This window comes from Solea solea, chromosome 7 (assembly GCF_958295425.1).
Source record: "Solea solea chromosome 7, fSolSol10.1, whole genome shotgun sequence".
NCBI classification, from domain to species: Eukaryota; Metazoa; Chordata; class Actinopteri; order Pleuronectiformes; family Soleidae; genus Solea; species Solea solea.
Window position 1 is genome coordinate 196,890 of NC_081140.1, and position 23,001 is coordinate 219,890.

The following is a 23,001-nucleotide window of genomic DNA, read 5'->3' on the forward strand; positions in this document are numbered from 1 at the left end:
AGGTTACATAAGTATATCTTATAAGATGTTAACTTTATTTGTGAGGTTTGTTATGGGACAGTAGAAAATTGAAAAAAATCAGAAAACAGCCGTATACTTGCTGAATGTGCACAAAACAGACACAAATAGAAAAACACATCCAAACAGTGAAATCATTGCAAACTCAAACACTGAAGGCATATAACTATATCTTATAAGATTTTAACTTTATTTGTGAGGTTTATGTTATAGGACAGTAGAAAATTCAAAAAAATCAGAAAACAGCCATATACTTGCTGAATGTGCACAAACACAGACACACATAGAAAAACACATCCAAACAGTGAAATCATTGCAAAATCAAACACTGAAGGCATATAACTATATCTTATAAGATTTTAACTTTATTTGTGAGGTTTATGTTATGGGACAGTAGAAAATTCAAAAAAATCAGAAAACAGCCGTATACTTGCTGAATGTGCACAAAAACAGACACAAATAGAAAAACACATCCAAACAGTGAAATCATTGCAAAATCAAACACTGAGGTTACAGAAGTATATCTTATAAGATGTTAACTTTATTTGTGAGGTTTATGTTATGGGACAGTAGAAAATTGAAAAAAATCAGAAAACAGCCGTGTAATTGCTGAATGTGCACAAACACAGACACACATAGAAAAACACATCCAAACAGTGAAATCATTGCAAAATCAAACACTGAGGTTACAGAAGTATATATTATGAGATTTTAACTTTATTTGTGAGGTTTATGTTATGGGACAGTAGAAAATTGAAAAAAATCAGAAAACAGCCGTATACTTGCTGAATGTGCACAACAAAAGACACAAATAGAAAAACACATCCAAACAGTGAAATCATTGCAAAATCAAACACTGAAGGCATATAACTATATCTTATAAGATGTTAACTTTATTTGTGAGGTTTATGTTATGGGACAGTAGAAAATTGAAAAAAATCAGAAAACAGCCGTATACTTGCTGAATGCGCACAAAACAGACACAAATAGAAAAACACATCCAAACAGTGAAATCATTGCAAAATCAAACACTGAGGATAAATAACTATATCTTATAAGATTTTAACTTTATTTGTGAGGTTTATGTTATGGGACAGTAGAAAATTCAAAAAAATCAGAAAACAGCCGTATACTTGCTGAATGTGCACAAAACAGACACAAATAGAAAAACACATCCAAACAGTGAAATCATTGCAAAATCAAACACTGACGGCATATAACTATATCTTATAAGATTTTAACTTTATTTGTGAGGTTTATGTTATGGGACAGTAGAAAATTGAAAAAAATCAGAAAACAGCCGTATACTTGCTGAATGTGCACAAAAACAGACACAAATAGAAAAACACATCCAAACAGTCAAATCATTGCAAAATCAAACACTGAGGTTACAGAAGTATATCTTATAAGATGTTAACTTTATTTGTGAGGTTTATGTTATGGGACAGTAGAAAATTGAATAAAAACAGAAAACAGCTGTATACTTGCTGAATGTGCACAAACACAGACACACATAGAAAAACACATCCAAACAGTGAAATCATTGCAAAATCAAACACTGAAGGCATATAACTATATCTTATAAGATTTTAACTTTATTTGTGAGGTTTATGTTATGAGACAGTAGAAAATTGAAAAAAATCAGAAAACAGCCGTATACTTGCTGAATGTGCACAAAAACAGACACAAATAGAAAAACACATCCAAACAGTCAAATCATTGCAAAATCAAACACTGAGGTTACAGAAGTATATCTTATAAGATGTTAACTTTATTTGTGAGGTTTATGTTATGGGACAGTAGAAAATTCAAAAAAATCAGAAAACAGCCGTATACTTGCTGAATGTGCACAAAAACAGACACAAATAGAAAAACACATCCAAACAGTGAAATCATTGCAAAATCAAACACTGAGGTTACAGAAGTATATCTTATAAGATGTTAACTTTATTTGTGAGGTTTATGTTATGGGACAGTAGAAAATTGAAAAAAATCTGAAAACAGCCGTGTAATTGCTGAATGTGCACAAACACAGACACACATAGAAAAACACATCCAAACAGTGAAATCATTGCAAAATCAAACACTGAGGTTACAGAAGTATATCTTATGAGATTTTAACTTTATTTGTGAGGTTTATGTTATGGGACAGTAGAAAATTGAAAAAAATCAGAAAACAGCCGTATACTTGCTGAATGTGCACAAAACAGACACAAATAGAAAAACACATCCAAACAGTGAAATCATTGCAAAATCAAACACTGACGGCATATAACTATATCTTATAAGATTTTAACTTTATTTGTGAGGTTTATGTTATGGGACAGTAGAAAATTGAAAAAAATCAGAAAACAGCCGTATACTTGCTGAATGTGCACAAAAACAGACACAAATAGAAAAACACATCCAAACAGTCAAATCATTGCAAAATCAAACACTGAGGTTACAGAAGTATATCTTATAAGATGTTAACTTTATTTGTGAGGTTTATGTTATGGGACAGTAGAAAATTGAAAAAAATCAGAAAACAGCCGTATACTTGCTGAATGTGCACAGAACAGTAACAAATAGAAAAACACATCCAAACAGTGAAATCATTGCAAAATCAAACACTGAGGTTACAGAAGTATATCTTATAAGATTTTAACTTTATTTGTGACGTTTATGTTATGGGACAGTAGAAAATTGAAAAAAATCAGAAAACAGCTGTATACTTGCTGAATGTGCACAACAAAAGACACAAATAGAAAAACACATCCAGACAGTGAAATCATTGCAAAATCAAACACTGACGGCATATAACTATATCTTATAAGATTTTAACTTTATTTGTGAGGTTTATGTTATGGGACAGTAGAAAATTGAAAAAAATCAGAAAACAGCCGTATACTTGCTGAATGTGCACAAAAACAGACACAAATAGAAAAACACATCCAAACAGTGAAATCATTGCAAAATCAAACACTGAGGGTACAGAAGTATATCTTATAAGATGTTAACTTTATTTGTGAGGTTTATGTTATGGGACAGTAGAAAATTGAAAAAAAATCAGAAAACAGTCGATACTTGCTGAATGTGCACAACAAAAGACACAAATAGAAAAACACATCCAAACAGTGAAATCATTGCAAAATCAAACACTGAGGTTACAGAAGTATATCTTATAAGATGTTAACTGTATTTGTGAGGTTTATGTTATGGGACAGTAGAAAATTGAAAAAAATCAGAAAACAGCCGTATACTTGCTGAATGTGCACAAACACAGACACACATAGAAAAACACATCCAAACAGTGAAATCATTGCAAAATCAAACACTGAAGGCATATAACTATATCTTATAAGATTTTAACTTTATTTGTGAGGTTTATGTTATGGGACAGTAGAAAATTGAAAAAAATCAGAAAACAGCCGTATACTTGCTGAATGTGCACAAACACAGACACACATAGAAAAACACATCCAAACAGTGAAATCATTGCAAAATCAAACACTGAAGGCATATAACTATATCTTATAAGATTTTAACTTTATTTGTGAGGTTTATGTTATGGGACAGTAGAAAATTCAAAAAAATCAGAAAACAGCCGTATACTTGCTGAATGTGCACAAAAACAGACACAAATAGAAAAACACATCCAAACAGTGATATCATTGCAAAATCAAACACTGAGGTTACAGAAGTATATCTTATAAGATGTTAACTTTATTTGTGAGGTTTGTTATGGGACAGTAGAAAATTGAAAAAAATCAGAAAACAGCCGTATACTTGCTGAATGTGCACAAAACAGACACAAATAGAAAAACACATCCAAACAGTGAAATCATTGCAAAATCAAACACTGAGGTTACAGAAGTATATCTTATAAGATGTTAACTTTATTTGTGAGGTTTATGTTATGGGACAGTAGAAAATTGAAAAAAATCAGAAAACAGCCGTATACTTGCTGAATGTGCACAAACACAGACACACATAGAAAAACACATCCAAACAGTGAAATCATTGCAAACTCAAACACTGAAGGCATATAACTATATCTTATAAGATTTTAACTTTATTTGTGAGGTTTATGTTATAGGACAGTAGAAAATTCAAAAAAATCAGAAAACAGCCATATACTTGCTGAATGTGCACAAACACAGACACACATAGAAAAACACATCCAAACAGTGAAATCATTGCAAAATCAAACACTGAAGGCATATAACTATATCTTATAAGATTTTAACTTTATTTGTGAGGTTTATGTTATGGGACAGTAGAAAATTCAAAAAAATCAGAAAACAGCCGTATACTTGCTGAATGTGCACAAAAACAGACACAAATAGAAAAACACATCCAAACAGTGAAATCATTGCAAAATCAAACACTGAGGTTACAGAAGTATATCTTATAAGATGTTAACTTTATTTGTGAGGTTTATGTTATGGGACAGTAGAAAATTGAAAAAAATCAGAAAACAGCCGTGTAATTGCTGAATGTGCACAAACACAGACACACATAGAAAAACACATCCAAACAGTGAAATCATTGCAAAATCAAACACTGAGGTTACAGAAGTATATATTATGAGATTTTAACTTTATTTGTGAGGTTTATGTTATGGGACAGTAGAAAATTGAAAAAAATCAGAAAACAGCCGTATACTTGCTGAATGTGCACAACAAAAGACACAAATAGAAAAACACATCCAAACAGTGAAATCATTGCAAAATCAAACACTGAAGGCATATAACTATATCTTATAAGATGTTAACTTTATTTGTGAGGTTTATGTTATGGGACAGTAGAAAATTGAAAAAAATCAGAAAACAGCCGTATACTTGCTGAATGCGCACAAAACAGACACAAATAGAAAAACACATCCAAACAGTGAAATCATTGCAAAATCAAACACTGAGGATAAATAACTATATCTTATAAGATTTTAACTTTATTTGTGAGGTTTATGTTATGGGACAGTAGAAAATTCAAAAAAATCAGAAAACAGCCGTATACTTGCTGAATGTGCACAAAACAGACACAAATAGAAAAACACATCCAAACAGTGAAATCATTGCAAAATCAAACACTGACGGCATATAACTATATCTTATAAGATTTTAACTTTATTTGTGAGGTTTATGTTATGGGACAGTAGAAAATTGAAAAAAATCAGAAAACAGCCGTATACTTGCTGAATGTGCACAAAAACAGACACAAATAGAAAAACACATCCAAACAGTCAAATCATTGCAAAATCAAACACTGAGGTTACAGAAGTATATCTTATAAGATGTTAACTTTATTTGTGAGGTTTATGTTATGGGACAGTAGAAAATTGAATAAAAACAGAAAACAGCTGTATACTTGCTGAATGTGCACAAACACAGACACACATAGAAAAACACATCCAAACAGTGAAATCATTGCAAAATCAAACACTGAAGGCATATAACTATATCTTATAAGATTTTAACTTTATTTGTGAGGTTTATGTTATGAGACAGTAGAAAATTGAAAAAAATCAGAAAACAGCCGTATACTTGCTGAATGTGCACAAAAACAGACACAAATAGAAAAACACATCCAAACAGTCAAATCATTGCAAAATCAAACACTGAGGTTACAGAAGTATATCTTATAAGATGTTAACTTTATTTGTGAGGTTTATGTTATGGGACAGTAGAAAATTGAAAAAAATCAGAAAACAGCCGTATACTTGCTGAATGTGCACAGAACAGTAACAAATAGAAAAACACATCCAAACAGTGAAATCATTGCAAAATCAAACACTGAGGTTACAGAAGTATATCTTATAAGATTTTAACTTTATTTGTGACGTTTATGTTATGGGACAGTAGAAAATTGAAAAAAATCAGAAAACAGCTGTATACTTGCTGAATGTGCACAACAAAAGACACAAATAGAAAAACACATCCAGACAGTGAAATCATTGCAAAATCAAACACTGAGGTTACAGAAGTATATCTTATAAGATGTTAACTTTATTCATGAGGTTTATGTTACGGGACAATAGAAAATTGAAAAAAATCTGAAAACAGCCGTATACTTGCTGAATGTGCACAAAACAGACACAAATAGAAAAACACATCCAAACAGTGAAATCATTGCAAAATCAAACACTGACGGCATATAACTATATCTTATAAGATTTTAACTTTATTTGTGAGGTTTATGTTATGGGACAGTAGAAAATTGAAAAAAATCAGAAAACAGCCGTATACTTGCTGAATGTGCACAAAAACAGACACAAATAGAAAAACACATCCAAACAGTGAAATCATTGCAAAATCAAACACTGAGGGTACAGAAGTATATCTTATAAGATGTTAACTTTATTTGTGAGGTTTATGTTATGGGACAGTAGAAAATTGAAAAAAAATCAGAAAACAGTCGATACTTGCTGAATGTGCACAACAAAAGACACAAATAGAAAAACACATCCAAACAGTGAAATCATTGCAAAATCAAACACTGAGGTTACAGAAGTATATCTTATAAGATGTTAACTGTATTTGTGAGGTTTATGTTATGGGACAGTAGAAAATTGAAAAAAATCAGAAAACAGCCGTATACTTGCTGAATGTGCACAAACACAGACACACATAGAAAAACACATCCAAACAGTGAAATCATTGCAAAATCAAACACTGAAGGCATATAACTATATCTTATAAGATTTTAACTTTATTTGTGAGGTTTATGTTATGGGACAGTAGAAAATTGAAAAAAATCAGAAAACAGCCGTATACTTGCTGAATGTGCACAAACACAGACACACATAGAAAAACACATCCAAACAGTGAAATCATTGCAAAATCAAACACTGAAGGCATATAACTATATCTTATAAGATTTTAACTTTATTTGTGAGGTTTATGTTATGGGACAGTAGAAAATTGAAAAAAATCAGAAAACAGCCGTATACTTGCTGAATGTGCACAAACACAGACACACATAGAAAAACACATCCAAACAGTGAAATCATTGCAAAATCAAACACTGAAGGCATATAACTATATCTTATAAGATTTTAACTTTATTTGTGAGGTTTATGTTATGGGACAGTAGAAAATTCAAAAAAATCAGAAAACAGCCGTATACTTGCTGAATGTGCACAAAAACAGACACAAATAGAAAAACACATCCAAACAGTGATATCATTGCAAAATCAAACACTGAGGTTACAGAAGTATATCTTATAAGATGTTAACTTTATTTGTGAGGTTTGTTATGGGACAGTAGAAAATTGAAAAAAATCAGAAAACAGCCGTATACTTGCTGAATGTGCACAAAACAGACACAAATAGAAAAACACATCCAAACAGTGAAATCATTGCAAAATCAAACACTGAGGTTACAGAAGTATATCTTATAAGATGTTAACTTTATTTGTGAGGTTTATGTTATGGGACAGTAGAAAATTGAAAAAAATCAGAAAACAGCCGTATACTTGCTGAATGTGCACAAACACAGACACACATAGAAAAACACATCCAAACAGTGAAATCATTGCAAAATCAAACACTGAAGGCATATAACTATATCTTATAAGATTTTAACTTTATTTGTGAGGTTTATGTTATGGGACAGTAGAAAATTCAAAAAAATCAGAAAACAGCCGTATACTTGCTGAATGTGCACAAAAACAGACACAAATAGAAAAACACATCCAAACAGTGAAATCATTGCGAAATCAAACACTGAGGGTACAGAAGTATATCTTATAAGATGTTAACTTTATTTGTGAGGTTTGTTATGGGACAGTAGAAAATTGAAAAAAATCAGAAAACAGCCGTATACTTGCTGAATGTGCACAAAACAGACACAAATAGAAAAACACATCCAAACAGTGAAATCATTGCAAACTCAAACACTGAAGGCATATAACTATATCTTATAAGATTTTAACTTTATTTGTGAGGTTTATGTTATAGGACAGTAGAAAATTCAAAAAAATCAGAAAACAGCCATATACTTGCTGAATGTGCACAAACACAGACACACATAGAAAAACACATCCAAACAGTGAAATCATTGCAAAATCAAACACTGAAGGCATATAACTATATCTTATAAGATTTTAACTTTATTTGTGAGGTTTATGTTATGGGACAGTAGAAAATTCAAAAAAATCAGAAAACAGCCGTATACTTGCTGAATGTGCACAAAAACAGACACAAATAGAAAAACACATCCAAACAGTGAAATCATTGCAAAATCAAACACTGAGGTTACAGAAGTATATCTTATAAGATGTTAACTTTATTTGTGAGGTTTATGTTATGGGACAGTAGAAAATTGAAAAAAATCAGAAAACAGCCGTGTAATTGCTGAATGTGCACAAACACAGACACACATAGAAAAACACATCCAAACAGTGAAATCATTGCAAAATCAAACACTGAGGTTACAGAAGTATATATTATGAGATTTTAACTTTATTTGTGAGGTTTATGTTATGGGACAGTAGAAAATTGAAAAAAATCAGAAAACAGCCGTATACTTGCTGAATGTGCACAACAAAAGACACAAATAGAAAAACACATCCAAACAGTGAAATCATTGCAAAATCAAACACTGAAGGCATATAACTATATCTTATAAGATGTTAACTTTATTTGTGAGGTTTATGTTATGGGACAGTAGAAAATTGAAAAAAATCAGAAAACAGCCGTATACTTGCTGAATGCGCACAAAACAGACACAAATAGAAAAACACATCCAAACAGTGAAATCATTGCAAAATCAAACACTGAGGATAAATAACTATATCTTATAAGATTTTAACTTTATTTGTGAGGTTTATGTTATGGGACAGTAGAAAATTCAAAAAAATCAGAAAACAGCCGTATACTTGCTGAATGTGCACAAAACAGACACAAATAGAAAAACACATCCAAACAGTGAAATCATTGCAAAATCAAACACTGACGGCATATAACTATATCTTATAAGATTTTAACTTTATTTGTGAGGTTTATGTTATGGGACAGTAGAAAATTGAAAAAAATCAGAAAACAGCCATATACTTGCTGAATGTGCACAAAAACAGACACAAATAGAAAAACACATCCAAACAGTCAAATCATTGCAAAATCAAACACTGAGGTTACAGAAGTATATCTTATAAGATGTTAACTTTATTTGTGAGGTTTATGTTATGGGACAGTAGAAAATTGAATAAAAACAGAAAACAGCTGTATACTTGCTGAATGTGCACAAACACAGACACACATAGAAAAACACATCCAAACAGTGAAATCATTGCAAAATCAAACACTGAAGGCATATAACTATATCTTATAAGATTTTAACTTTATTTGTGAGGTTTATGTTATGAGACAGTAGAAAATTGAAAAAAATCAGAAAACAGCCGTATACTTGCTGAATGTGCACAAAAACAGACACAAATAGAAAAAAACATCCAAACAGTGAAATCATTGCAAAATCAAACACTGAGGTTACAGAAGTATATCTTATAAGATGTTAACTGTATTTGTGAGGTTTATGTTATGGGACAGTAGAAAATTGAAAAAAATCAGAAAACAGCCGTATACTTGCTGAATGTGCACAAACACAGACACACATAGAAAAACACATCCAAACAGTGAAATCATTGCAAAATCAAACACTGAAGGCATATAACTATATCTTATAAGATTTGAACTTTATTTGTGAGGTTTATGTTATGGGACAGTAGAAAATTGAAAAAAATCAGAAAACAGCCGTATACTTGCTGAATGTGCACAAACACAGACACAAATAGAAAAACACATCCAAACAGTGAAATCATTGCAAAATCAAACACTGAGGTTACAGAAGTATATCTTATAAGATGTTAACTTTATTTGTGAGGTTTGTTATGGGACAGTAGAAAATTGAAAAAAATCAGAAAACAGCCGTATACTTGCTGAATGTGCACAAAACAGACACAAATAGAAAAACACATCCAAACAGTCAAATCATTGCAAAATCAAACACTGAGGTTACAGAAGTATATCTTATAAGATGTTAACTTTATTTGTGAGGTTTATGTTATGGGACAGTAGAAAATTGAAAAAAATCAGAAAACAGCCGTATACTTGCTGAATGTGCACAGAACAGTAACAAATAGAAAAACACATCCAAACAGTGAAATCATTGCAAAATCAAACACTGAGGTTACAGAAGTATATCTTATAAGATTTTAACTTTATTTGTGACGTTTATGTTATGGGACAGTAGAAAATTGAAAAAAATCAGAAAACAGCTGTATACTTGCTGAATGTGCACAACAAAAGACACAAATAGAAAAACACATCCAGACAGTGAAATCATTGCAAAATCAAACACTGAGGTTACAGAAGTATATCTTATAAGATGTTAACTTTATTCATGAGGTTTATGTTACGGGACAATAGAAAATTGAAAAAAATCTGAAAACAGCCGTATACTTGCTGAATGTGCACAAAACAGACACAAATAGAAAAACACATCCAAACAGTGAAATCATTGCAAAATCAAACACTGACGGCATATAACTATATCTTATAAGATTTTAACTTTATTTGTGAGGTTTATGTTATGGGACAGTAGAAAATTGAAAAAAATCAGAAAACAGCCGTATACTTGCTGAATGTGCACAAAAACAGACACAAATAGAAAAACACATCCAAACAGTGAAATCATTGCAAAATCAAACACTGAGGTTACAGAAGTATATCTTATAAGATGTTAACTTTATTTGTGAGGTTTATGTTATGGGACAGTAGAAAATTGAATAAAAACAGAAAACAGCTGTATACTTGCTGAATGTGCACAAACACAGACACACATAGAAAAACACATCCAAACAGTGAAATCATTGCAAAATCAAACACTGAAGGCATATAACTATATCTTATAAGATTTTAACTTTATTTGTGAGGTTTATGTTATGAGACAGTAGAAAATTGAAAAAAATCAGAAAACAGCCGTATACTTGCTGAATGTGCACAAAAACAGACACAAAGAGAAAAACACATCCAAACAGTGAAATCATTGCAAAATCAAACACTGAAGGCATATAACTATATCTTATAAGATTTTAACTTTATTTGTGAGGTTTATGTTATGGGACAGTAGAAAATTGAAAAAAATCAGAAAACAGCCGTATACTTGCTGAATGTGCACAAAACAGACACACATAGAAAAACACATCCAAACAGTGAAATCATTGCAAAATCAAACACTGAGGTTACAGAAGTATATCTTATGAGATTTTAACTTTATTTGTGAGGTTTATGTTATGGGACAGTAGAAAATTGAAAAAAATCAGAAAACAGCCGTATACTTGCTGAATGTGCACAAAACAGACACAAATAGAAAAACACATCCAAACAGTGAAATCATTGCAAAATCAAACACTGACGGCATATAACTATATCTTATAAGATTTTAACTTTATTTGTGAGGTTTATGTTATGGGACAGTAGAAAATTGAAAAAAATCAGAAAACAGCCGTATACTTGCTGAATGTGCACAAAAACAGACACAAATAGAAAAACACATCCAAACAGTCAAATCATTGCAAAATCAAACACTGAGGTTACAGAAGTATATCTTATAAGATGTTAACTTTATTTGTGAGGTTTATGTTATGGGACAGTAGAAAATTGAAAAAAATCAGAAAACAGCCGTATACTTGCTGAATGTGCACAGAACAGTAACAAATAGAAAAACACATCCAAACAGTGAAATCATTGCAAAATCAAACACTGAGGTTACAGAAGTATATCTTATAAGATTTTAACTTTATTTGTGACGTTTATGTTATGGGACAGTAGAAAATTGAAAAAAATCAGAAAACAGCTGTATACTTGCTGAATGTGCACAACAAAAGACACAAATAGAAAAACACATCCAGACAGTGAAATCATTGCAAAATCAAACACTGAGGTTACAGAAGTATATCTTATAAGATGTTAACTTTATTCATGAGGTTTATGTTACGGGACAATAGAAAATTGAAAAAAATCTGAAAACAGCCGTATACTTGCTGAATGTGCACAAAACAGACACAAATAGAAAAACACATCCAAACAGTGAAATCATTGCAAAATCAAACACTGACGGCATATAACTATATCTTATAAGATTTTAACTTTATTTGTGAGGTTTATGTTATGGGACAGTAGAAAATTGAAAAAAATCAGAAAACAGCCGTATACTTGCTGAATGTGCACAAAAACAGAAACACATAGAAAAACACATCCAAACAGTCAAATCATTGCAAAATCAAACACTGAGGTTACAGAAGTATATCTTATAAGATGTTAACTTTATTTGTGAGGTTTATGTTATGGGACAGTAGAAAATTGAAAAAAATCAGAAAACAGCCGTATACTTGCTGAATGTGCACAAAACAGACACAAATAGAAAAACACATCCAAACAGTGAAATCATTGCAAAATCAAACACTGAGGTTACAGAAGTATATCTTATAAGATTTTAACTTTATTTGTGACGTTTATGTTATGGGACAGTAGAAAATTGAAAAAAATCAGAAAACAGCGGTATACTTGCTGAATGTGCACAAACACAGACACACATAGAAAAACACATCCAAACAGTGAAATCATTGCAAAATCAAACACTGAAGGCATATAACTATATCTTATAAGATTTTAACTTTATTTGTGAGGTTTATGTTATGGGACAGTAGAAAATTGAAAAAAATCAGAAAACAGCCGTATACTTGCTGAATGTGCACAAAAACAGACACAAATAGAAAAAAACATCCAAACAGTGAAATCATTGCAAAATCAAACACTGAGGTTACAGAAGTATATCTTATAAGATGTTAACTGTATTTGTGAGGTTTATGTTATGGGACAGTAGAAAATTGAAAAAAATCAGAAAACAGCCGTATACTTGCTGAATGTGCACAAACACAGACACACATAGAAAAACACATCCAAACAGTGAAATCATTGCAAAATCAAACACTGAAGGCATATAACTATATCTTATAAGATTTTAACTTTATTTGTGAGGTTTATGTTATGGGACAGTAGAAAATTGAAAAAAATCAGAAAACAGCCGTATACTTGCTGAATGTGCACAAACACAGACACAAATAGAAAAACACATCCAAACAGTGAAATCATTGCAAAATCAAACACTGAGGTTACAGAAGTATATCTTATAAGATGTTAACTTTATTTGTGAGGTTTGTTATGGGACAGTAGAAAATTGAAAAAAATCAGAAAACAGCCGTATACTTGCTGAATGTGCACAAAACAGACACAAATAGAAAAACACATCCAAACAGTGAAATCATTGCAAACTCAAACACTGAAGGCATATAACTATATCTTATAAGATTTTAACTTTATTTGTGAGGTTTATGTTATAGGACAGTAGAAAATTCAAAAAAATCAGAAAACAGCCATATACTTGCTGAATGTGCACAAACACAGACACACATAGAAAAACACATCCAAACAGTGAAATCATTGCAAAATCAAACACTGAAGGCATATAACTATATCTTATAAGATTTTAACTTTATTTGTGAGGTTTATGTTATGGGACAGTAGAAAATTCAAAAAAATCAGAAAACAGCCGTATACTTGCTGAATGTGCACAAAAACAGACACAAATAGAAAAACACATCCAAACAGTGAAATCATTGCAAAATCAAACACTGAGGTTACAGAAGTATATCTTATAAGATGTTAACTTTATTTGTGAGGTTTTTGTTATGGGACAGTAGAAAATTGAAAAAAATCAGAAAACAGCCGTGTAATTGCTGAATGTGCACAAACACAGACACACATAGAAAAACACATCCAAACAGTGAAATCATTGCAAAATCAAACACTGAGGTTACAGAAGTATATCTTATGAGATTTTAACTTTATTTGTGAGGTTTATGTTATGGGACAGTAGAAAATTGAAAAAAATCAGAAAACAGCCGTATACTTGCTGAATGTGCACAAAACAGACACAAATAGAAAAACACATCCAAACAGTGAAATCATTGCAAAATCAAACACTGACGGCATATAACTATATCTTATAAGATTTTAACTTTATTTGTGAGGTTTATGTTATGGGACAGTAGAAAATTGAAAAAAATCAGAAAACAGCCGTATACTTGCTGAATGTGCACAAAAACAGACACAAATAGAAAAACACATCCAAACAGTCAAATCATTGCAAAATCAAACACTGAGGTTACAGAAGTATATCTTATAAGATGTTAACTTTATTTGTGAGGTTTATGTTATGGGACAGTAGAAAATTGAAAAAAATCAGAAAACAGCCGTATACTTGCTGAATGTGCACAGAACAGTAACAAATAGAAAAACACATCCAAACAGTGAAATCATTGCAAAATCAAACACTGAGGTTACAGAAGTATATCTTATAAGATTTTAACTTTATTTGTGACGTTTATGTTATGGGACAGTAGAAAATTGAAAAAAATCAGAAAACAGCTGTATACTTGCTGAATGTGCACAACAAAAGACACAAATAGAAAAACACATCCAGACAGTGAAATCATTGCAAAATCAAACACTGAGGTTACAGAAGTATATCTTATAAGATGTTAACTTTATTTGTGAGGTTTATGTTATGGGACAGTAGAAAATTGAAAAAAATCAGAAAACAGCCGTGTAATTGCTGAATGTGCACAAACACAGACACACATAGAAAAACACATCCAAACAGTGAAATCATTGCAAAATCAAACACTGAGGTTACAGAAGTATATCTTATGAGATTTTAACTTTATTTGTGAGGTTTATGTTATGGGACAGTAGAAAATTGAAAAAAATCTGAAAACAGCCGTATACTTGCTGAATGCGCACAAAACAGACACAAATAGAAAAACACATCCAAACAGTGAAATCATTGCAAACTCAAACACTGACGGCATATAACTATATCTTATAAGATGTTAACTTTATTCATGAGGTTTATGTTACGGGACAATAGAAAATTGAAAAAAATCTGAAAACAGCCGTATACTTGCTGAATGCGCACAAAACAGACACAAATAGAAAAACACATCCAAACAGTGAAATCATTGCAAACTCAAACACTGAAGGCATATAACTATATCTTATAAGATTTTAACTTTATTTGTGAGGTTTATGTTATGGGACAGTAGAAAATTGAAAAAAATCAGAAAACAGCCGTATACTTGCTGAATGTGCACAAAAACAGACACAAATAGAAAAACACATCCAAACAGTGAAATCATTGCAAAATCAAACACTGAGGTTACAGAAGTATATCTTATAAGATGTTAACTTTATTTGTGAGGTTTATGTTATGGGACAGTAGAAAATTGAATAAAAACAGAAAACAGCTGTATACTTGCTGAATGTGCACAAACACAGACACACATAGAAAAACACATCCAAACAGTGAAATCATTGCAAAATCAAACACTGAAGGCATATAACTATATCTTATAAGATTTTAACTTTATTTGTGAGGTTTATGTTATGAGACAGTAGAAAATTGAAAAAAATCAGAAAACAGCCGTATACTTGCTGAATGTGCACAAAAACAGACACAAATAGAAAAAAACATCCAAACAGTGAAATCATTGCAAAATCAAACACTGAGGTTACAGAAGTATATCTTATAAGATGTTAACTGTATTTGTGAGGTTTATGTTATGGGACAGTAGAAAATTGAAAAAAATCAGAAAACAGCCGTATACTTGCTGAATGTGCACAAACACAGACACACATAGAAAAACACATCCAAACAGTGAAATCATTGCAAAATCAAACACTGAAGGCATATAACTATATCTTATAAGATTTGAACTTTATTTGTGAGGTTTATGTTATGGGACAGTAGAAAATTGAAAAAAATCAGAAAACAGCCGTATACTTGCTGAATGTGCACAAACACAGACACAAATAGAAAAACACATCCAAACAGTGAAATCATTGCAAAATCAAACACTGAGGTTACAGAAGTATATCTTATAAGATGTTAACTTTATTTGTGAGGTTTGTTATGGGACAGTAGAAAATTGAAAAAAATCAGAAAACAGCCGTATACTTGCTGAATGTGCACAAAACAGACACAAATAGAAAAACACATCCAAACAGTGAAATCATTGCAAACTCAAACACTGAAGGCATATAACTATATCTTATAAGATTTTAACTTTATTTGTGAGGTTTATGTTATAGGGCAGTAGAAAATTCAAAAAAATCAGAAAACAGCCATATACTTGCTGAATGTGCACAAACACAGACACACATAGAAAAACACATCCAAACAGTGAAATCATTGCAAAATCAAACACTGAAGGCATATAACTATATCTTACAAGATTTTAACTTTATTTGTGAGGTTTATGTTATGGGACAGTAGAAAATTCAAAAAAATCAGAAAACAGCCGTATACTTGCTGAATGTGCACAAAAACAGACACAAATAGAAAAACACATCCAAACAGTGAAATCATTGCAAAATCAAACACTGAGGTTACAGAAGTATATCTTATAAGATTTTAACTTTATTTGTGACGTTTATGTTATGGGACAGTAGAAAATTGAAAAAAATCAGAAAACAGCTGTATACTTGCTGAATGTGCACAACAAAAGACACAAATAGAAAAACACATCCAGACAGTGAAATCATTGCAAAATCAAACACTGAGGTTACAGAAGTATATCTTATAAGATGTTAACTTTATTTGTGAGGTTTATGTTATGGGACAGTAGAAAATTGAAAAAAATCAGAAAACAGCCGTGTAATTGCTGAATGTGCACAAACACAGACACACATAGAAAAACACATCCAAACAGTGAAATCATTGCAAAATCAAACACTGAGGTTACAGAAGTATATCTTATGAGATTTTAACTTTATTTGTGAGGTTTATGTTATGGGACAGTAGAAAATTGAAAAAAATCAGAAAACAGCCGTATACTTGCTGAATGTGCACAAAACAGACACAAATAGAAAAACACATCCAAACAGTGAAATCATTGCAAAATCAAACACTGACGGCATATAACTATATCTTATAAGATGTTAACTTTATTCATGAGGTTTATGTTACGGGACAATAGAAAATTGAAAAAAATCTGAAAACAGCCGTATACTTGCTGAATGCGCACAAAACAGACACAAATAGAAAAACACATCCAAACAGTGAAATCATTGCAAACTCAAACACTGAAGGCATATAACTATATCTTATAAGATTTTAACTTTATTTGTGAGGTTTATGTTATGGGACAGTAGAAAATTGAAAAAAATCAGAAAACAGCCGTATACTTGCTGAATGTGCACAAAAACAGACACAAATAGAAAAACACATCCAAACAGTGAAATCATTGCAAAATCAAACACTGAGGTTACAGAAGTATATCTTATAAGATGTTAACTTTATTTGTGAGGTTTATGTTATGGGACAGTAGAAAATTGAATAAAAACAGAAAACAGCTGTATACTTGCTGAATGTGCACAAACACAGACACACATAGAAAAACACATCCAAACAGTGAAATCATTGCAAAATCAAACACTGAAGGCATATAACTATATCTTATAAGATTTTAACTTTATTTGTGAGGTTTATGTTATGAGACAGTAGAAAATTGAAAAAAATCAGAAAACAGCCGTATACTTGCTGAATGTGCACAAAAACAGACACAAATAGAAAAAAACATCCAAACAGTGAAATCATTGCAAAATCAAACACTGAGGTTACAGAAGTATATCTTATAAGATGTTAACTGTATTTGTGAGGTTTATGTTATGGGACAGTAGAAAATTGAAAAAAATCAGAAAACAGCCGTATACTTGCTGAATGTGCACAAACACAGACACACATAGAAAAACACATCCAAACAGTGAAATCATTGCAAAATCAAACACTGAAGGCATATAACTATATCTTATAAGATTTGAACTTTATTTGTGAGGTTTATGTTATGGGACAGTAGAAAATTGAAAAAAATCAGAAAACAGCCGTATACTTGCTGAATGTGCACAAACACAGACACAAATAGAAAAACACATCCAAACAGTGAAATCATTGCAAAATCAAACACTGAGGTTACAGAAGTATATCTTATAAGATGTTAACTTTATTTGTGAGGTTTGTTATGGGACAGTAGAAAATTGAAAAAAATCAGAAAACAGCCGTATACTTGCTGAATGTGCACAAAACAGACACAAATAGAAAAACACATCCAAACAGTGAAATCATTGCAAACTCAAACACTGAAGGCATATAACTATATCTTATAAGATTTTAACTTTATTTGTGAGGTTTATGTTATAGGGCAGTAGAAAATTCAAAAAAATCAGAAAACAGCCATATACTTGCTGAATGTGCACAAACACAGACACACATAGAAAAACACATCCAAACAGTGAAATCATTGCAAAATCAAACACTGAAGGCATATAACTATATCTTACAAGATTTTAACTTTATTTGTGAGGTTTATGTTATGGGACAGTAGAAAATTCAAAAAAATCAGAAAACAGCCGTATACTTGCTGAATGTGCACAAAAACAGACACAAATAGAAAAACACATCCAAACAGTGAAATCATTGCAAAATCAAACACTGAGGTTACAGAAGTATATCTTATAAGATGTTAACTTTATTTGTGAGGTTTATGTTATGGGACAGTAGAAAATTGAAAAAAATCAGAAAACAGCCGTGTAATTGCTGAATGTGCACAAACACAGACACACATAGAAAAACACATCCAAACAGTGAAATCATTGCAAAATCAAACACTGAGGTTACAGAAGTATATCTTATGAGATTTTAACTTTATTTGTGAGGTTTATGTTATGGGACAGTAGAAAATTGAAAAAAATCAGAAAACAGCCGTATACTTGCTGAATGTGCACAAAACAGACACAAATAGAAAAACACATCCAAACAGTGAAATCATTGCAAAATCAAACACTGACGGCATATAACTATATCTTATAAGATTTTAACTTTATTTGTGAGGTTTATGTTATGGGACAGTAGAAAATTGAAAAAAATCAGAAAACAGCCGTATACTTGCTGAATGTGCACAAAAACAGACACAAATAGAAAAACACATCCAAACAGTCAAATCATTGCAAAATCAAACACTGAGGTTACAGAAGTATATCTTATAAGATGTTAACTTTATTTGTGAGGTTTATGTTATGGGACAGTAGAAAATTGAAAAAAATCAGAAAACAGCCGTATACTTGCTGAATGTGCACAGAACAGTAACAAATAGAAAAACACATCCAAACAGTGAAATCATTGCAAAATCAAACACTGAGGTTACAGAAGTATATCTTATAAGATTTTAACTTTATTTGTGACGTTTATGTTATGGGACAGTAGAAAATTGAAAAAAATCAGAAAACAGCTGTATACTTGCTGAATGTGCACAACAAAAGACACAAATAGAAAAACACATCCAGACAGTGAAATCATTGCAAAATCAAACACTGAAGGCATATAACTATATCTTATAAGATTTTAACTTTATTTGTGAGGTTTATGTTATGAGACAGTAGAAAATTGAAAAAAATCAGAAAACAGCCGTATACTTGCTGAATGTGCACAAAAACAGACACAAATAGAAAAAAACATCCAAACAGTGAAATCATTGCAAAATCAAACACTGAGGTTACAGAAGTATATCTTATAAGATGTTAACTGTATTTGTGAGGTTTATGTTATGGGACAGTAGAAAATTGAAAAAAATCAGAAAACAGCCGTATACTTGCTGAATGTGCACAAACACAGACACACATAGAAAAACACATCCAAACAGTGAAATCATTGCAAAATCAAACACTGAAGGCATATAACTATATCTTATAAGATTTGAACTTTATTTGTGAGGTTTATGTTATGGGACAGTAGAAAATTGAAAAAAATCAGAAAACAGCCGTATACTTGCTGAATGTGCACAAACACAGACACAAATAGAAAAACACATCCAAACAGTGAAATCATTGCAAAATCAAACACTGAGGTTACAGAAGTATATCTTATAAGATGTTAACTTTATTTGTGAGGTTTGTTATGGGACAGTAGAAAATTGAAAAAAATCAGAAAACAGCCGTATACTTGCTGAATGTGCACAAAACAGACACAAATAGAAAAACACATCCAAACAGTGAAATCATTGCAAACTCAAACACTGAAGGCATATAACTATATCTTATAAGATTTTAACTTTATTTGTGAGGTTTATGTTATAGGGCAGTAGAAAATTCAAAAAAATCAGAAAACAGCCATATACTTGCTGAATGTGCACAAACACAGACACACATAGAAAAACACATCCAAACAGTGAAATCATTGCAAAATCAAACACTGAAGGCATATAACTATATCTTATAAGATTTTAACTTTATTTGTGAGGTTTATGTTATGGGACAGTAGAAAATTCAAAAAAATCAGAAAACAGCCGTATACTTGCTGAATGTGCACAAAAACAGACACAAATAGAAAAACACATCCAAACAGTGAAATCATTGCAAAATCAAACACTGAGGTTACAGAAGTATATCTTATAAGATGTTAACTTTATTTGTGAGGTTTATGTTATGGGACAGTAGAAAATTGAAAAAAATCAGAAAACAGCCGTGTAATTGCTGAATGTGCACAAACACAGACACACATAGAAAAACACATCCAAACAGTGAAATCATTGCAAAATCAAACACTGAGGTTACAGAAGTATATCTTATGAGATTTTAACTTTATTTGTGAGGTTTATGTTATGGGACAGTAGAAAATTGAAAAAAATCAGAAAACAGCCGTATACTTGCTGAATGTGCACAAAACAGACACAAATAGAAAAACACATCCAAACAGTGAAATCATTGCAAAATCAAACACTGACGGCATATAACTATATCTTATAAGATTTTAACTTTATTTGTGAGGTTTATGTTATGGGACAGTAGAAAATTGAAAAAAATCAGAAAACAGCCGTATACTTGCTGAATGTGCACAAAAACAGACACAAATAGAAAAACACATCCAAACAGTCAAATCATTGCAAAATCAAACACTGAGGTTACAGAAGTATATCTTATAAGATGTTAACTTTATTTGTGAGGTTTATGTTATGGGACAGTAGAAAATTGAAAAAAATCAGAAAACAGCCGTATACTTGCTGAATGTGCACAAAACAGACACAAATAGAAAAACACATCCAAACAGTGAAATCATTGCAAACTCAAACACTGAAGGCATATAACTATATCTTATAAGATTTTAACTTTATTTGTGAGGTTTATGTTATAGGGCAGTAGAAAATTCAAAAAAATCAGAAAACAGCCATATACTTGCTGAATGTGCACAAACACAGACACACATAGAAAAACACATCCAAACAGTGAAATCATTGCAAAATCAAACACTGAAGGCATATAACTATATCTTATAAGATTTTAACTTTATTTGTGAGGTTTATGTTATGGGACAGTAGAAAATTCAAAAAAATCAGAAAACAGCCGTATACTTGCTGAATGTGCACAAAAACAGACACAAATAGAAAAACACATCCAAACAGTGAAATCATTGCAAAATCAAACACTGAGGTTACAGAAGTATATCTTATAAGATGTTAACTTTATTTGTGAGGTTTATGTTATGGGACAGTAGAAAATTGAAAAAAATCAGAAAACAGCCGTATACTTGCTGAATGTGCACAAAACAGACACAAATAGAAAAACACATCCAAACAGTGAAATCATTGCAAACTCAAACACTGAAGGCATATAACTATATCTTATAAGATTTTAACTTTATTTGTGAGGTTTATGTTATAGGGCAGTAGAAAATTCAAAAAAATCAGAAAACAGCCATATACTTGCTGAATGTGCACAAACACAGACACACATAGAAAAACACATCCAAACAGTGAAATCATTGCAAAATCAAACACTGAAGGCATATAACTATATCTTATAAGATTTTAACTTTATTTGTGAGGTTTATGTTATGGGACAGTAGAAAATTCAAAAAAATCAGAAAACAGCCGTATACTTGCTGAATGTGCACAAAAACAGACACAAATAGAAAAACACATCCAAACAGTGAAATCATTGCAAAATCAAACACTGAGGTTACAGAAGTATATCTTATAAGATGTTAACTTTATTTGTGAGGTTTATGTTATGGGATAGTAGAAAATTGAAAAAAATCAGAAAACAGCCGTGTAATTGCTGAATGTGCACAAACACAGACACACATAGAAAAACACATCCAAACAGTGAAATCATTGCAAAATCAAACACTGAGGTTACAGAAGTATATCTTATGAGATTTTAACTTTATTTGTGAGGTTTATGTTATGGGACAGTAGAAAATTGAAAAAAATCAGAAAACAGCCGTATACTTGCTGAATGTGCACAAAACAGACACAAATAGAAAAACACATCCAAACAGTGAAATCATTGCAAAATCAAACACTGACGGCATATAACTATATCTTATAAGATTTTAACTTTATTTGTGAGGTTTATGTTATGGGACAGTAGAAAATTGAAAAAAATCAGAAAACAGCCGTATACTTGCTGAATGTGCACAAAAACAGACACAAATAGAAAAACACATCCAAACAGTCAAATCATTGCAAAATCAAACACTGAGGTTACAGAAGTATATCTTATAAGATGTTAACTTTATCTGTGAGGTTTATGTTATGGGACAGTAGAAAATTGAAAAAAATCAGAAAACAGCCGTATACTTGCTGAATGTGCACAGAACAGTAACAAATAGAAAAACACATCCAAACAGTGAAATCATTGCAAAATCAAACACTGAGGTTACAGAAGTATATCTTATTAGATTTTAACTTTATTTGTGACGTTTATGTTATGGGACAGTAGAAAATTGAAAAAAATCAGAAAACAGCTGTATACTTGCTGAATGTGCACAACAAAAGACACAAATAGAAAAACACATCCAAACAGTGAAATCATTGCAAAATCAAACACTGAA